The sequence below is a fragment of the Tupaia chinensis genome, unplaced genomic scaffold (genome assembly GCF_000334495.1).
Source record: "Tupaia chinensis unplaced genomic scaffold, TupChi_1.0 Scaffold000399_1, whole genome shotgun sequence".
Classification (NCBI taxonomy): domain Eukaryota; kingdom Metazoa; phylum Chordata; class Mammalia; order Scandentia; family Tupaiidae; genus Tupaia; species Tupaia belangeri.
In genome coordinates this window covers 568,346-583,748 of record NW_006159901.1, presented here as the reverse complement: position 1 = coordinate 583,748, position 15,403 = coordinate 568,346, and the positions used below count along the sequence as shown (strand labels likewise).

Here is a 15,403-nt window from a genome sequence, read left to right as displayed (position 1 = left end):
AAAGAGTTGTTCTTTGAAAGGCAGTCTCTTGAGGGTGTCCTGGCTGAGCCGCAGCTTCTCCTCTGGGACTATTTGGATTTTATGTTACTGAGCCAAAATAACATTCTTTAGCATTGGCTGACAAAATGGGTTTCAGAACAGGAGTTTCTAAAGCTGCCGTGGAAACTTTAATTATGCAGGTCCTGTCAAAATCCATCTGCTTAATTCAACTGTTTCTGGGTAAGGTACTTTTTATTTTTCTAGCATATTACTGGATGAGTCTCTGATAGGAATATGAAATTAGCTTTCTTCATAGGCAGGCTTTATTCTTTATTCTTTTCAGCATTTGGAATATTTGAGTTAGGTTGAGGTGTCTTCATAGAGTTTGTTTGCTTTGCATCTAATTTGTTGAAGACACTTATGTGACTTTAGAGCTGAGAGGTAGAAGATGTCATTTAAGAAAATGCTATCGAAGGTTTCAGCATGACATGAACTAGTGCCCATGGCTTATAAATAAAGCTTTTCTATAAATTTGAAGGGGAGAGAGACATCAAAAATTGTCTGCATTTGTGCATGATCCAAATGTTTGGCATGCTTGTGTGTCAGAATCTGTGCTCTTCACCTTTCCCGTGTGCTTCATCTAAATGGTTGGCAGTCGTTATATTAAGCAATACTTACACTTTTGATCAACATTCATGGATTTGTGTTTGGGGAGGGACTGGGCCAGAGTTTGAGGTGGTTGCTAAATGTATAAATATTGAATATGCCAGCATCTGGGATTTTTTAACTTAAATATCAGACAATGAGTCTTATGCAAGCAGCTAACTTAGTCAAACTCTGTTATTTTAGGGTGCTTGCCTGAATAATAAGCTATAGAACAAAAACAGCATTTTCATAATCAACGATGTCATGTGCAATTTCAAACAGAGATTAAGAAAAAACTTTCACCAGTGATTCTCAGTGTTAGGGAGACCTCAGTGAAAATATATATGAGATAATGGACTTGTCAGTTGTGCTAGCCTAATATCTCCGTGGGGGTCTGGAGCCAAAAGGGTTTTCAAGAACAAACTCTTCTTCAATTCAGATAAGGAAACCTACTAACTTCACTCTGTTTTCAAACTGAGAAACTTTCACAGCAAGTTTGGGTACACAACTCTCTGGGACCTTGAAAGTGGAGAGAAAAGTAGAAATATTTTATAGGATTACTTCTGTATAACAGGTACTACCAAGATTGAATCATTGTTCCATGCTTTGAAATGCTTGCTTTCCTGGGCCTGAGGTAGAATGGGTTTCAATTAATTAAGAATATCCCTTGCATTCTTTTTCATTTTTGTAAATTTTTTGTCATAGGGTGTGTGCACTCACTGGAGAGAGAGGCAGAGAGAGAGACAGAGAGAGAGAGTGAGAATGAAAGCAAGAAATCCACCTCCCAACCCCAAGGGGATGGGCATGCAGCAATCCCTTCTCTGTTCTCCTCCTGGGATTTGGGGCACACATGTACACACACCCAGTGTGATTTTCAAGCCACCTGGTCTGGGACTCATACTGTGTTCAACCATGAGGGAGTCCAGCACTTTAATCACTACACCACCTACTGGCCCTCATTTGTCTAGTTTTTCAACCCTTGTCTCATGTCACTTCCAAGAGGTAAATGTGTGGAGGGAGAGCTTGTTGACAGGCCTTACCCTGTACTGTTCTCTGCAGTCTGGCAACTGTACCTGCTATTGTCTTCAACTGCTTTTGAAACTTAGAATATGCTTGGCTCCCTATTCCTTCCACACTAGACAGGGTTTGGGTCTTAAAGATTATTCTGTTCTACATCTACCTCTTTATCCTCTTTATTTATGTATTCAGGCCCTCAAAGGGAACAGGAAATAACCTGATGATTTTCTTTTATGAACAATTCTGATTTTACTCTGAGATGTGGGCAAGTGACTTAACTTTTTAGTGCCTAAATTCTGCTTATCTATTGTTCTGATTTCAAGGGTACACAGACTTTTGAGATGTTTCTAGATCTTCAGTGTGCGTGTTAACAATTTTTGGTGCTTTATTAAAAATTCATGTCTTGGGTCCCCCTTACAGATTCCCAGATGGGGCTCAAGAATCTGTACAAGGGGACTTCAAAATGTCTGTAGAAAAATGTAATTAAAAAATAAGATTTTTAGTGCAAAAAATGTTTGAAATCTATGGATAGTTTTTTTTTTTCATAATATGCATTTTCTGTGAACTTTTTGAAGACCCCTTGTGTAGTAAACAGTCTCTCATAGTGATTCTGATTCATGTGGACCTTGGACAGTCTGAGAAGAATTAATGCTTTAGAACTTTAATATGGCCAGAACTAAATGATCAAATGGGTCAAAACTTTACTGTTTTATAGATGAAGAGATAAAGCTTAAACAAGATGATAAGCCCATAGCTAAGAAGCAGCAGATTTGGGTCTAAAACTAGGTTTTCTTATTTATGAGGCTCCAAATCATACAGTGAGATGAAACAACACAGAAGTAGAACAGCATAGGGAGGGGTAGAAGTGGAGGTATGGCTTTGTAGCCTAGTGGTTGAAGGAGTCAGATCCCTGATAGCTGACTGTAGTTTATATCCCAGCCCAGGTGGCTTGAAATACACTCCAGGTGGGTGTGTGTGCATGCAGAAATGGAGAAGGGATTAAAGCATGATCATGCCTCACTGAGGAGTGCCCCCCCCCCCCCGGAGGATGCCACTTAAATGCAACAACATGGGATCAGCAGATTCTTTCCTGAGTTATCTGGAAGGGTCTTTGTAGTGGTTGTCAAGTACAAATCTGCATTTAGTTCTTAAAACCTACAATATATGGGGCCAATAGGTGCCATGGTGGTTAAGGTGCTGGACACTCCCACATGGTGGAACGTGGTTCAAGTCCTGGACCTGGTGGCTTACTTTCTCACTTTCCTTCTCTGTGTGTGTGTGTGTCTCTCTGTTCAAATTAAAATAAACTCATGAATAAATGAATGTTTATTTAGAAAATCTACAATATATTTCTGCCTAGTGGGAATCCATTTAGTTGAAGACTTTTTTGATTAAAGACTTCAGGTGATGGGTATGCCCAACTATCCCAAACCTTCTTCCCGTTTATTTAAAAAATCTACAATATAATATTTCTGCCTAGTGGGAATCCATTTAGTTGAAGACTTTTTTGATTAAAGACTTCAGGTGATGGGTATGCCCAACTATCCCAAACCTTCTTCCCCTGTCCATTTTCTGACAACTCTTATCCCATTACAATTAGTTGTATTTTGGCCTGGAAATTTCTCCTCCCATCTGTAACTTCTATCACTGGTGCTGGTCCTACTTTAGAACAAGTCTAAATCTCCTTTCACATGACAGTGGTCAAGGCCTCTACCGAAGCATTCTTTTTTCTGGACTGAGCAACCCAAAATCCTTTGGCCCTTCTTTGTATATTTGGTTTTCAATACTGTCTTTATTCTGCCTTGCTTTCCTCTGAATGCGGTCTGTTTTGCCATCTTTTGTATTAAAATATAGCAACTGGAGCAGACATAATAATACTCAGTATGGCTTGACCCATTCAGAATTTGTTACTTCTCAGACACTTTGCTCCTAACCATAAAGACTAAAACTATGTTATTATTTTGAGAAGCCCATTGCCATTTAATTCAGTCAAGTAAAAATCCTGTCTTTTCATATGTGCTTCTAATGTCATGTCTCCCACTTAGTATCTGAGTTGATCACCATGTATTTTATTTATCATTGATCCCAGATGCAGTTAGTTTTGTTGGAGCCACCCCTCTGACTCAGACAATTGATATCTCTTTTTTGGATTCCATTTCTTCATTAATTTAAAATTACTTAGTTTTGGTCAATCAGTCATTCTATAAATATTTACTGAAAACCTGCTTATGCCAGTCATGGTACTGGTTATCAGAGATAGAATGATGATCAAAGTAAACACAGCCCTTTGCTCATGAAATCTGTAGCCTAATAAGGAACACAAACCAGTCGTCAAAATGCATGCCTGTGGGAACCAGCAGTTAGCGTAATGGCTATGTCACTGGACTCCCACGTAGTCGACCGCGGTTCACGTCCCGGACCTGGTGGCTTAAAACTCATGCCAGGCACGTGTGCATGCGTGCCCAAGATCCCGAGAGGAGAATGGAGGAGAAGGGATTGTGGCATGACCATCCCCTCTGGGGGGTGATTTCTCACTTTCTGTCTCTATGTCTCTCTCTGTCTGTCTGGCGAGCGCACGCGCCCTATAGCAAAAACCTCTCCAAAAAAAAAAAAAAAAGAAGTGTGCCTGTAAGTGTGATGACAAGGGCATTATAAGATGCTGTGAGGACACGTGACAGCGTGGAGAGAATCCACAGGTGGACATTGTGTCCAGTTTGGGGAGGAACATGGTCAGGGAAAGCCTCCAGGTAGAAGTGATTTTTGTGCTGAGATGTGAAAGATGAGATGAGAGAGAGAGAGAGAGAGAGAGAGAGAGTTCCTGGGATAGCAAGCACATGAGTCAAGGGCCAGAGATAGCAGAAGGCCTAGCTACGAGAGAGGCCATGGAAGATGTGGATAAGAATGGCAGAGACATGTACTAAGAGAAGGGGTTTGACTCTCTTCAGAGGGTAGGAGGAGTACCTAATGATTTTAAACTATGGGTTGTTGATAAAAATATCAGATAGCAATGTCTGAGACTGATGCCAACCTGTATCAGAAACTGGAAAGATGGTTTGCCCCAAATTTAGTCAGTGCATGTCTCCTTCTTGCCCAGCAGAATATCTTGAGTGATTTGGTCAAATATCTCATTGATGATCAGCTATACCATGGCCCCTTGTTGAGCAGATTAATAACTTCATTAAGAAGAAAATGTGGTCAGACTTCATCTGTCCATGGGCCTTGTGATCCCATCCTAGACCCCATGACTGATGTTTGCTGTCCTGTGCCCATGACTCCCTGGTGGATGGTTCCTGCTTTCTGCATGCGGGAGGGAGAGTGAAAAGAAAGACCAGTGTCCTCAAACGTCAGGGTGGGTAAGTATGAAATGTGACAGGACACAGGTTTTTATCTCGCTCATCAGATGTCAGCTGAGTTGGTAGGAGTCTTCACGAGCCTCTGTCTGGCTGTATGGTAGAATGTTAAAGGGCAGGTCTGGATGTGAGATTTCCAAGGCTAAAACCCTACTTTCCTGTTACCACCTGCATGACTTGGAATGAAAAATATCCTTTCTTCAACTTTAAAAGGCTGACAAAAACAGGGCTGGCCCTACTGGTTAAGGGAATTGGATCTCACTAGGTCTTCCACAGTTCGAATCCTGGCCGTGGTGGCTTAAAAACACACAGGCGTGCATGTGCATGTGTGCCCCAAATCCTGATGGGATTGAGAAACAGAGGAGAAGGGACTGTGGTGTGAGCACACACTGTTGTGGGGGTGCTGTCTCCCTCTCCCTCTCTCTTTGGTGCACCCTCTGACAAGTTAAAAAAAAGGGGGGGCACTGGAAACAAATGTCCTACTTCATAAAGCAGTATGTATTTGCAGTAAATAAACTAAATATGTGCCTGGTGCTTGCTACATAGTAAGTATTGCTTATTTTTAAACCACAAACACTTTCTTGTCCTCATGTGGTTCCCTTCACCTTTTACTTTACCCAGTAGAGCAGCCTCTCTCTCTTACTGTTATAGCAACTATGAAGTACAGAAGAAATTAATTCTCTGGAAAGAGCAATTTCTTTTGACAAGTTTCACCCCCCCCACCTCCTCCCCCATTTTTGGAGGGCTGTAGCTAGCTATCCAGGCTGATATGAGGAACTGCTTATGGCTTGAGCAAGTTGAGTGAGGAAGGCACAGAGCTCCATGCATGGACAATGACACCCCCCCCACCCCCCTGCCAAGTCTGCAGTGAAGGCCGTGGGTGGGCCTCTGACAGGAGGTATTCTTTCTCAGTGCTGTATGTGACATCCTGGTCAGATAGACAGAGTGAGTCTTTGTAATGTAGCAACGTTTCATTGTAACTTAGCACTTTAGATTAGCAACTGTCCAGAGCTGATGGCACAGCTGTTGAGAAAAAAATTTTCTCAGGTTTTATAAGTCATCAGTGAACCCACATGTGCATTTCATTTGTAAATTAGAAAAGGAGAATGAGTTTTCAAGACCCCCCAAATTTGGAACTCCTTACCATTCTAGCTATTCACACAACATAACATATACAAAATTCTAATTTTTAATCCAGGGTAATTAGAAATACATTTTTTTTTTTTTATGTTTGGGTCAGTTTGTAAAGAGATCAGGATTAAGGCCAAGATTTGACTTCCAAGATACTCTGGGGCTTTCAAAAGGTTTCTAGAAACCAGCCATGTGTTAATGCTGATTTGTGTTTTTCCTCTGTTTGCAAGCAAACGTTCTCCCCGGAGATGAGGTGGTCAAGACGTTGCCCTCATCTGTCCCTATTCTGTCTGAAACAAGATGAGCCTGTTTCAGGAAGAGACATAGTGAGTATGCACTGTTAATGAGAATGGCACGCTCCCTGCAGCCTCCTCAGGCGTAGATCTGGGAACACCTGCTCTTACATGCTGTATGTTTCATCCCATTGAAAGATCTCAGTGCAAAATCAAGCATGGGATTGTGTTCTGTGGTTTTCAAAGAGGTTCCTAGAGGGTTTGAGTTGGATAGACTGAAAACAAACCTATTCACCTATGATGGATATAACCAGACTCCAGAGTCTGGCCTGGGAAAACTGAACATGTCCTATGGAACCCAAGAGAGTTGAACTCCTCATTTAAAACATGCATAATGTTATAGTCTGGCCCCAAATCCAGCCGTGCTGAGAACTGTGAAAAGGGTAAGTGTGTTTGGGTCTGTGTGTTTATATAATCGAGTGAAATAATCAAGGTTTTTCTGTAGAAAAATTCCAGATCAGTTGGTTGTATCTTTATATAATTTCCCCTATAAATGCCAATTCTTAACCTCATAAAAAAGCTCCTGTAATTATCTCCAGACCTAACTTTTCTCAGTTCCGCTAGATAAACAAACTTTCTTTATGAATCAATTAGAGGAAACTCCATTTTTTTTAAATATCAAAGAATTGGATTAAAATGGATTGTGCAGGAAATGCTTTCATTAAAAGGGCCAAGAAAAGAAGACATGCTTAATTATTGAATGGAATATTCATAATTTTGCATATCGATCTGCTCAGTGTGTCCCTAATATGTTTTTAAGATGTACAAAAAGAACACATATTATAACTCTTTTTCTAAGAAATGCAAAACAAATGCCCACATAACCCTTGTTTTGAATACTTTATTTCTCTTTAGTTGAACAAAATAATGCCATTTCTTTTTCAGTCCTCTTTTTTAGGACTACCTTCTATCCAGCCATTGTTTAAGAGCTTCATTTAAAGGTAGCCCTGCAAGGCCTTGAGAAGGGTTTTGCTACCAAGTTATTGAATTTAATCACAAATGATTACTAGTCCCTGCCTTCTCTGCAGTTAATTATAGATTTCTGGTTTTTCAGTCGCGATAAAGAAAGTTTCAATCTACAGGAGCTCTCAGAGACCTGCAGGCTTACCGTATTTTCCTTGGAGCACACTCGTAGGATCTTTCTGAATGTTGTTTTTAGGCAGATCTCTTGCTGATAGGAGTGAAATAGGAGTGAAGGCTAGACAGAGGACCCTTGGAGTAAGAACCGAACAGGTACAATTGAAACCATCCCAATAAGACTCTATGAAGCCCCTATTATGGGTTAGCATAACTGGTGGCTTAAATTTGACCAGGAGTAGAAAAGAGATTTGTCATGGTGGTGTGAACATCTTTTTTATTTTTATTTAAAATTTTTTTTTAGAATAGAGAACAGAGAATGGTAGCTGGAATCTCTCTCTGAAATGCCCATGCCCTGTGCTACCACCACCTCCCTCTTTCTTTCCCATCTATGGTTCCCTCCTCCCTCTTTAGCAATGTCCCCCCAACCCCACCCCATTGCTCTGTCCTTGCCTCACTTTCTCCTCTTCAGTATTATCTTAATTATTTTCTCCCAGATCAAAGGTAGAAGTGGGTCACTTGATTAATTGCCATGCAGCAGAATCTTTTGCCTCCTTGACACACAAGCCCAGAGGACAAAGGGCCGCTCTTTAGAAGCCTCAGGCTGTGTGGGTGCAGGATGGGGAATTCACAAGCCTGAGAGGATCCAGTCTTCCCAGAAGGAATGTGAAGTTTCCTGGATCCTAGAGAAGAATAGAGTTGCTACTGCTGCACATTGTACTCAGCCATATTTGCATGTGAGGGGAGGGCACAGACCCCAGCTTCAAATCATGTGGACTGTATGGAAACTTGAGTTACATTTTCAAATCTTTCTACTGTGAAAGTCAGTATTATTTGGAACTGAAAAGAGGTTAAATCATGATGACTGAGAGTCTTAGCTTTCTTAGTCTGGCACTGAGAAAACTCTCCAGTACGTACTACGATCTGACACAGTAGCACTAGTCACGTGTGGCCATTTTCATGTAAGTCAATTACAATGACATAAAATTTAATGTGTACTTCTTCAGTCACACTAGCCACATTTCAAATGTTCAATAGTTCTTTTATGCTTAAAGAAAGATGGTGGCAGCATAGGGCATGGGTATCTCAGAGAGAATCCATCTATCATTCCCCATTCCCTGTTCTCAAGGAACCCAGGATGTCTTATGACACTGTGACAAGTCCCCTTTCTACTGCTGGCCAAATTCCCACTAACCCAGAATAAGGGCTTCATAAATATTTATTTGGAGTGGTTCTGACTATACCTGTTCAATAGACTAGTGGTTACTGTATTGAATAGTGCAGATGTAAGACATTTCTGTCATTTTAGAAAGTTCTACTGGATAATTTCACCCCCAGCCTCAGTCAGCCAGGATCACACCCAACATGCACAGGGAGACCTCAGAATGCAAACCCTGGACCCTCCCACCTGGCCTCAGCGTCATGGAGCATTGTGTTAGTGCTGTACCATCATGGCTGGCCCTTTTGTTCTTTAAAGCCAGATAATGTAGAGGAGGCCCTGGACTTGACAGAAAGTTAACAAGATTTCCAGAACTGGCTGAAAAGGAAAAACAAAACAACAAAACAAAACAAAACTTTCAACAGAATGCCATGTTAAAATAGACCTATTTAGAATTTAATTGACCTATATTGTTTGGGAAGGTTCTTGTGAAGTTGAAAAAAACTATAAATATCAGTTGAAATTACATTCTCTATTCATTGGAATTGAAATGTGGAGATCAGGCCCAGTCATGGTGGAGCAGTGGTAGCACAGTGCTTTGCAATCCTCGAAGCCACATAATAGATGGAATTTGGTTCCAGGGTTGACTTATATTCTGAGTGTGTGCACATGTGCCTGTGTGCCTGTAATCTTGGCTGGTTGGGAAAGGTTTGGTTGAGGATCTTGGCATGAAAGTATGTATCTTTCTCTCATGAAAAAAAAGCAAGAAAGACACATAGAAAGAATAAAAAAGGAAAACAAAAAAAGAAATTTAGTTACCATACTTTTTAAGCTTTGACCAGGTCTCATTTCTAGTTAGAGTTTTTAAAATAAGGAGCTGTGAATTCTTCATAAGACTAATGGTTGCTTTGAATACGTGAAAGTGCTTAAACTCTCAGAGGATAAATAAACATCAATTTCCCTTTAAATTCTAACTGGAGTCTGGGGTCACTCAATACCTTCAGATGGTGAAACTGGTAATTAAAGGGGATGCCATTTCTAAACTGACTAATAATTTTCCTCAGTAAATAAATTCAATCCCAACGAACCTCATTCTCAAATTAACCCATGATTCAGCCCTGATATGGACCTTTATCACTGTTCAAGGAAAGGCCTCATAGAAAAGATCCCTGGGCCACTCCACCCCAGTCTCATGATTGCAATGACAAAGACTAAGGTAATTAATTCAAGTCTCCTGGCTCACCCAAGTCAGGTTTCTCCCATGCTGGTTGACAGTTCCATCAAGATCTAGTATTCCTCCAAAGAACACTGGTTTCCTAAGAGAAGGTAACTCTGGCCACTGTACTATGACTTCCTAAATTAACTAACAAATTTTCCCTTTCTTCCCTCTCTCAGGCACTTTGATTTACTTATCATCCCCTTTAGCTCTGATCTCTTTAGGGTTACAAAGCCAAACATGTAAGAGAGTTGGAGAATAAGCTACCACATCTTCGTCAAGTCCTAGGCTTAGGGTTTCTCAAGCACCAGTGACTTTAGGTACTGGTGTCTTGATGATGGATCTCTCTCACTGGTTCCTCAGTGAAAAATGTGGCAGTACAGTCTGAGCATCAGACATTCTGGTAAAATGTGAGTTTCTGTGGTAAATGTTGAGGAGGTCTTACCATCGTGTGTGATGGTGAATGAAATATCTACTTACCCAGGAGAAGCAAACTGAGGTTTAATTAGCACATACATGAGCCTGATTCTTTACTGGTAGCAACTAGGACTTTGCATCAACATGTTTGTTACTAATCAACAAATAGTCTTTGAGTGCCTGCTCTTCATCAGATAATGGTGCAGCACAGGGAAGAAACTTACTATCTATGTGTCATGTTTTGGACAGGTTGATGATAGGTCATGATTCATAAATTTGGAAGTCTTAAACATTTTGTGTTGAATATTTTAAATGTTTTGTTTCTATCATCCAATGGAAAAAGTAGAGTGTGTGAAGAAGGATTATGGAAGAGGAAGGTTTTCCCCTTGTCTTTGAGGTCTAAACTTTGCAGAAATACGTACTTTGAAGGATGAGTCTATGATGAGCAGGATCTGAAAAAGAAAATGTGGCCTTTAATTACCTGGCTGCTTCTGCATTGATGAGTTGCTGGTTGAAATAGGAAGGCTATGCCAGAGCTTCCTCTCACATTCCTGGGATCTGAATTTACATGTCTGGTGTCTGCCTTCAGAGCACAGTTGAAACTTGCTTGTCATTTTCTTTATCTATTTCATCTCCAACAACCTGTATAGCTAGGGAAGAATGGAGATTCACAGTCTTTTTAAGGGAATCAAAGGACTTCCAAAGACGTCCAACCTCACTTTTCCATCATATGAGTGAGAAGTCTGAGGTCCAGAGAGGTAAAGTCCTTCCCCAAGGCTCACAGCTTACTAGATTAGATGCTGAGCAAATGAATCCTGCTTTCCTGCCCCTGTTACATGCACTCTCCATCACACTGATTTGTCCTGTCTTAAAACCTTTCCATAGCCGATCTGTTAATAAATGACTGATAAGGACATCTTAAGGCAAACCTTTGGATACCTTTTTGGGCAAAATCAGAGTAATTTCTAGAATCTGGGACAAAAATAATTCTAAATAGAGACTTTAAACTTCTGTATTCTAAGTATTAGATCAGTAGAGGTCATGCTACATTTTTGCATAGAAAAACATGTTATGACTTTTCTGATGACTGAATAGTTTCCAAACTTGATAAAATAAATCTCCTAGCTTTTTCTCTTCAAAGGAAGGTCATTCTATCAGGCACACATTTGGATAGTATATCACCAGAATGGGCAGTGCATTCCAGTGGTTAGAGCATGGCTTCTAGAGTTAATCTACTTAGATTCATGATGCCAGCTTTGTCACGTCTAAGTTGTGTGACCTTGGACAAACCACTCAATTGCTCCATGCCTTAGTTTACACACTTGTAATTTGAGAATAATGATGGTATCTCCCTCAGTTGAATCAATATATTTTAAAGTGCTCAGAGTGGTGCCTGGCCCATAACAAGCATTATTTAAGCACTAGTTATTTTAATGATTTACATGGCTAAACAGTGAACTATTTTCTTCATTTATTTCCTACAAAAAAAATCTTACAAAGAAAAAGGCAGGAAAACAATAAGAAATCAGGGGATGAAGTGATTTGATTGTGTAAGTTTACTCTTCATCCTGATAGGCCAGAATGTATCACCAGAGTCCTTTACTACAGCCCAAACCAACAGGTATTAATGTTCCAAGAGGCTTATGACATCATCTGACTGACTCAGATGGTTTAGGAATGAATTTGAGGCCTTGAGAAAGGCCTATGATTTTGCTGCCTGCTCTCCACCAATGCCTCAGCTCTTCTCAACACACAACATCTTAAAACGAAGCGTCACCTAAGAAAAGGGGGTAAGTCACAACATTTAGTGGAACTGGACAAAAGCATGAATAACTCATTTCAGTTGTTGGAAAGCCATTCAGCTAGAGGGTGTTCAACTGGAAGGGGAGAAATGGCTTGTGTCTTTTCTGAGTCACATTGTATTTCTCCTTAGCCCCATTTTCTGAGACTGCCTGATCATTTATAGTAGTTCAATTGTGTCTCAACTGGTGATGGTGGCAGCGTTAGAATTTCTGGCCCATATCCCTAGGAAGAATAAACAAATATTCTTGTTAGTTGTGTGGAATCTCTTCATAGCTCTTCAAACTTGGCACCCACAAGTTGCAGAGAGAGAATTAAATGCCCTTAGCTTTATCAAGCATCCAGCTAACATCCAACAGGGCCAAGTTCCCAGGCAAGTTCCCAGTAGGTCATGACCTCATTTTTCAAAATGGTAACATGGATGAGCTGGGGTGATAATGAGATGACACATCATAGTGATTAACTTCATTTAGTTTTATATTATCTTTTTTATTGTGAAATAAAACATAGAAAAGATCATCCGCCAAATTTATGTAATTAAAAGACAAATAATGAAATGAACACCCAGGTCCCTACCACCCAGCTTTTAACTTAGAATTTTGTTTAATGCCTGAGCACAGGAGAGAGAGCAAGAGCACTCCCAGCAGGGCCTGGTTATGCTATAATACTTTGTCCTCCAATTGTCCATCCCATCAATAGCCTTGACACATATGTCCAACATATTCTTCAAGGTAATAGGGCTGGGACTGGAACCCTCATCAGCCATGTGGAATCTGGCTTCCTCTGTACATGCCTAAATGCTGCGCTGTAGGACTGGCTCAGAACGTGGAATGTTATCATCTCCTATAGGCTAGAATTGAGAGTTGGTGTGTATATACGTGTGTGTGTGTGTGTGTGTGTGTGTGTGTACAAAATGTCTCTCTATATAGTTATGTACCACATAAGAATGGTTTGTGCATACACACATTATGCAATGACATACTGCATGTACAAGGGTAGTCTCATATGAAGCCTGGAAGTTTAGTAGACTATACAGTCTAGGTTTATATGCTCTGTATTCACAAGAAGACAAAATTGCCAAATAATGACACATATTTCAGAATATATCTGTCATTAAGTGACATAGGACAGTATACACATATATAAGAATTTTTTAGTATTTGACAGATACCACATATATTATATATATACATATACATAAATATATATATATACATATACATAAATATATATATATATATACACACACACTATATATGCAAGGCCATACATATATTTTTTAAAAATAAATTGCTTAAAGAGGTTAAGCAATTTGACAAAGGTTACACAGTTCAAGTGGCAGATCTGGATTTGAAACCAGGCCTCTCTTAAAGCCTGCACACTTAATCACTTTACCTATTGCCTAATGCTTTATAGCCCTTTGCTTTCTTCCACGACCTTTAGAGGAGTGCTGAATGCATGACTGGCATTTAGTAAGCACCAAGGGTAGGGGTGGCTCACTGGGATTTAGAGCACAGAGGGTAAAACAAGGTTGACAACCAGCGGTTACTGGAGCCTACTTTTACTGAAAATCTAATTGTGTGCATCTTTTTCCAGTTCTGTGTTTAGAGACATCACATTGGGTGCTTGACATTAGCTGTAGTGGGAATACTTCATGATAGAAACTGACAAATGCTACAGGTCAAGGCTTCCCTTCTCCTCCCTGGGGTGGTGGGAATTTACCAATAGACCAGGTTGGGACTTATGATCTGAAAAGAGAAAAGTAGCCTGAGGCTCTGGGGCCAGGGAGCAGGCTGTTAGGTCAGGAGAAAGCAGAGTGTTCAGTGGCATGAGCTGGACTCAAGAGGGCTTGGATAGTGTGGTGTTTCTCAAAGTGAGGCCCAGGGGAGTTCATTAAAAATGCTAAGTCCTAGACTCTACTCTCAGAGACTCTGGCTCAGCTGGTCTGTGGTGGGGCCTACAGAGTGCATTATTTAAGCGTCCCAGGTGATTTTGATGGACACTAAAATTTTAGAACTAGTCTAGTGCTTCTCAAACTTTAATGAGCATACTGATCACCCCAGGGAATCTTGTTAAAATATAAATTCTGATTCGGCAGGTATGGGCTAGGCCTGATATTTTTCCTTTTTTTTTTTTTTTAAATTTCCAGTGGGTTTCCAGGTGATGCCAACACTGCTGGTCTATGGACCACACTTCTTGTAGGAAGGCCTGAGTCTAATCCTCTCATTTTTCAGATGATGAGCCTATAGTGACTTACATGTTTAAGCATTTGAAAGCCATTTTCTGACTACAATACATTGAGAGAAATGTAAAAGAATAAAAACCATTCCTCTTCAATGTAATAATAAAAATAGTGCTATTGGTTAAATACGTTTTGTATGAAATATGCTACATTACAAATATTAATAATGCCTGGAGCATGCCCTCAGATTGCTTGTAATCTGATGAAGGATGCAAGATGTTTTGTATCTGAAATAAAAGCCAGAGGAATTGAGGTGTGAGAATAAAATATCTAGTCTAGGAACAGGGCAGGGAAGTTGGTCTTAACCTCAGTTGTGACATCGTGGAAACGTGATGTAAACTTTCTGGAACTCCAGCTTTTCTTGCATAAATGCAGAGGTCCCCCAAAACATACCCAGAGTTAGGATTCTATAAAATATAAGAGTTATGTTGCCTTAAAAAAACAACAAAATCCAAAAAAAAAAAACCCAAAAAACTAAAAACTGTGGCCTATCAGCCGTATTTTGCCACAGACTTTCTATTTTTCAATTTTTGAGGGAAAAAAAGTATTCCATACTGACTTGATTCTCTTTGTTTTAAGTTTTATTTTGGAAATTTTTTTTAAGCTAAAAGATGCATACTCTTGCCAGAGAATGACAAAGAGACAGAGAGAGAGGATGGGAGAAGAAAAGGCACCCCACATAGGGAATGTTTATGTCACAATTTCCTCTTTGTCTCTCCTTCCTTTTGGGGGTTATCAACATAAACACAACATGCCTGGCGTGTTATTCAAGCCTCCAGGTTTGGAACTTAAACTGCGTGTTAGCCATGTGGAATCTGGGTGCCTTAACCACCAGGGCCCAGAATCGGTCCTATTTTGTAATTCTCCTCACTCAATTTACCCCATTTTATAATAACAGTATATGTGTCAAAATCAAGAAAGTAATTCTGATACACTACTATTAATTAAACCACAGGCTTTGCTTGGATTTTTATCAGTTTTTCTATTAACATCTTCTATTTGCTTCAGGATCTAATCCAGGGTATCTGGTTACATTTAGTTGTTATATCTCTCCACAGTCTCTGGTCTGTGACAGTG

General features: G+C 40.0%; 1 long non-coding RNA gene across 1 annotated transcript in view; it reads left to right on the top strand.

The window, feature by feature from the left end:
- The first annotated feature begins 6,566 nt into the window (after positions 1–6,566).
- LOC114008821 (uncharacterized) overlaps positions 6,567–15,403 on the top strand; it is a 36,413-nt gene continuing 27,576 nt past the window's right edge. Inside the window, exon 1 of the long non-coding RNA XR_003550322.1 lies at positions 6,567–6,798. This is a non-coding gene — a long non-coding RNA (uncharacterized LOC114008821). The remainder of the gene's footprint in view (positions 6,799–15,403) is intronic.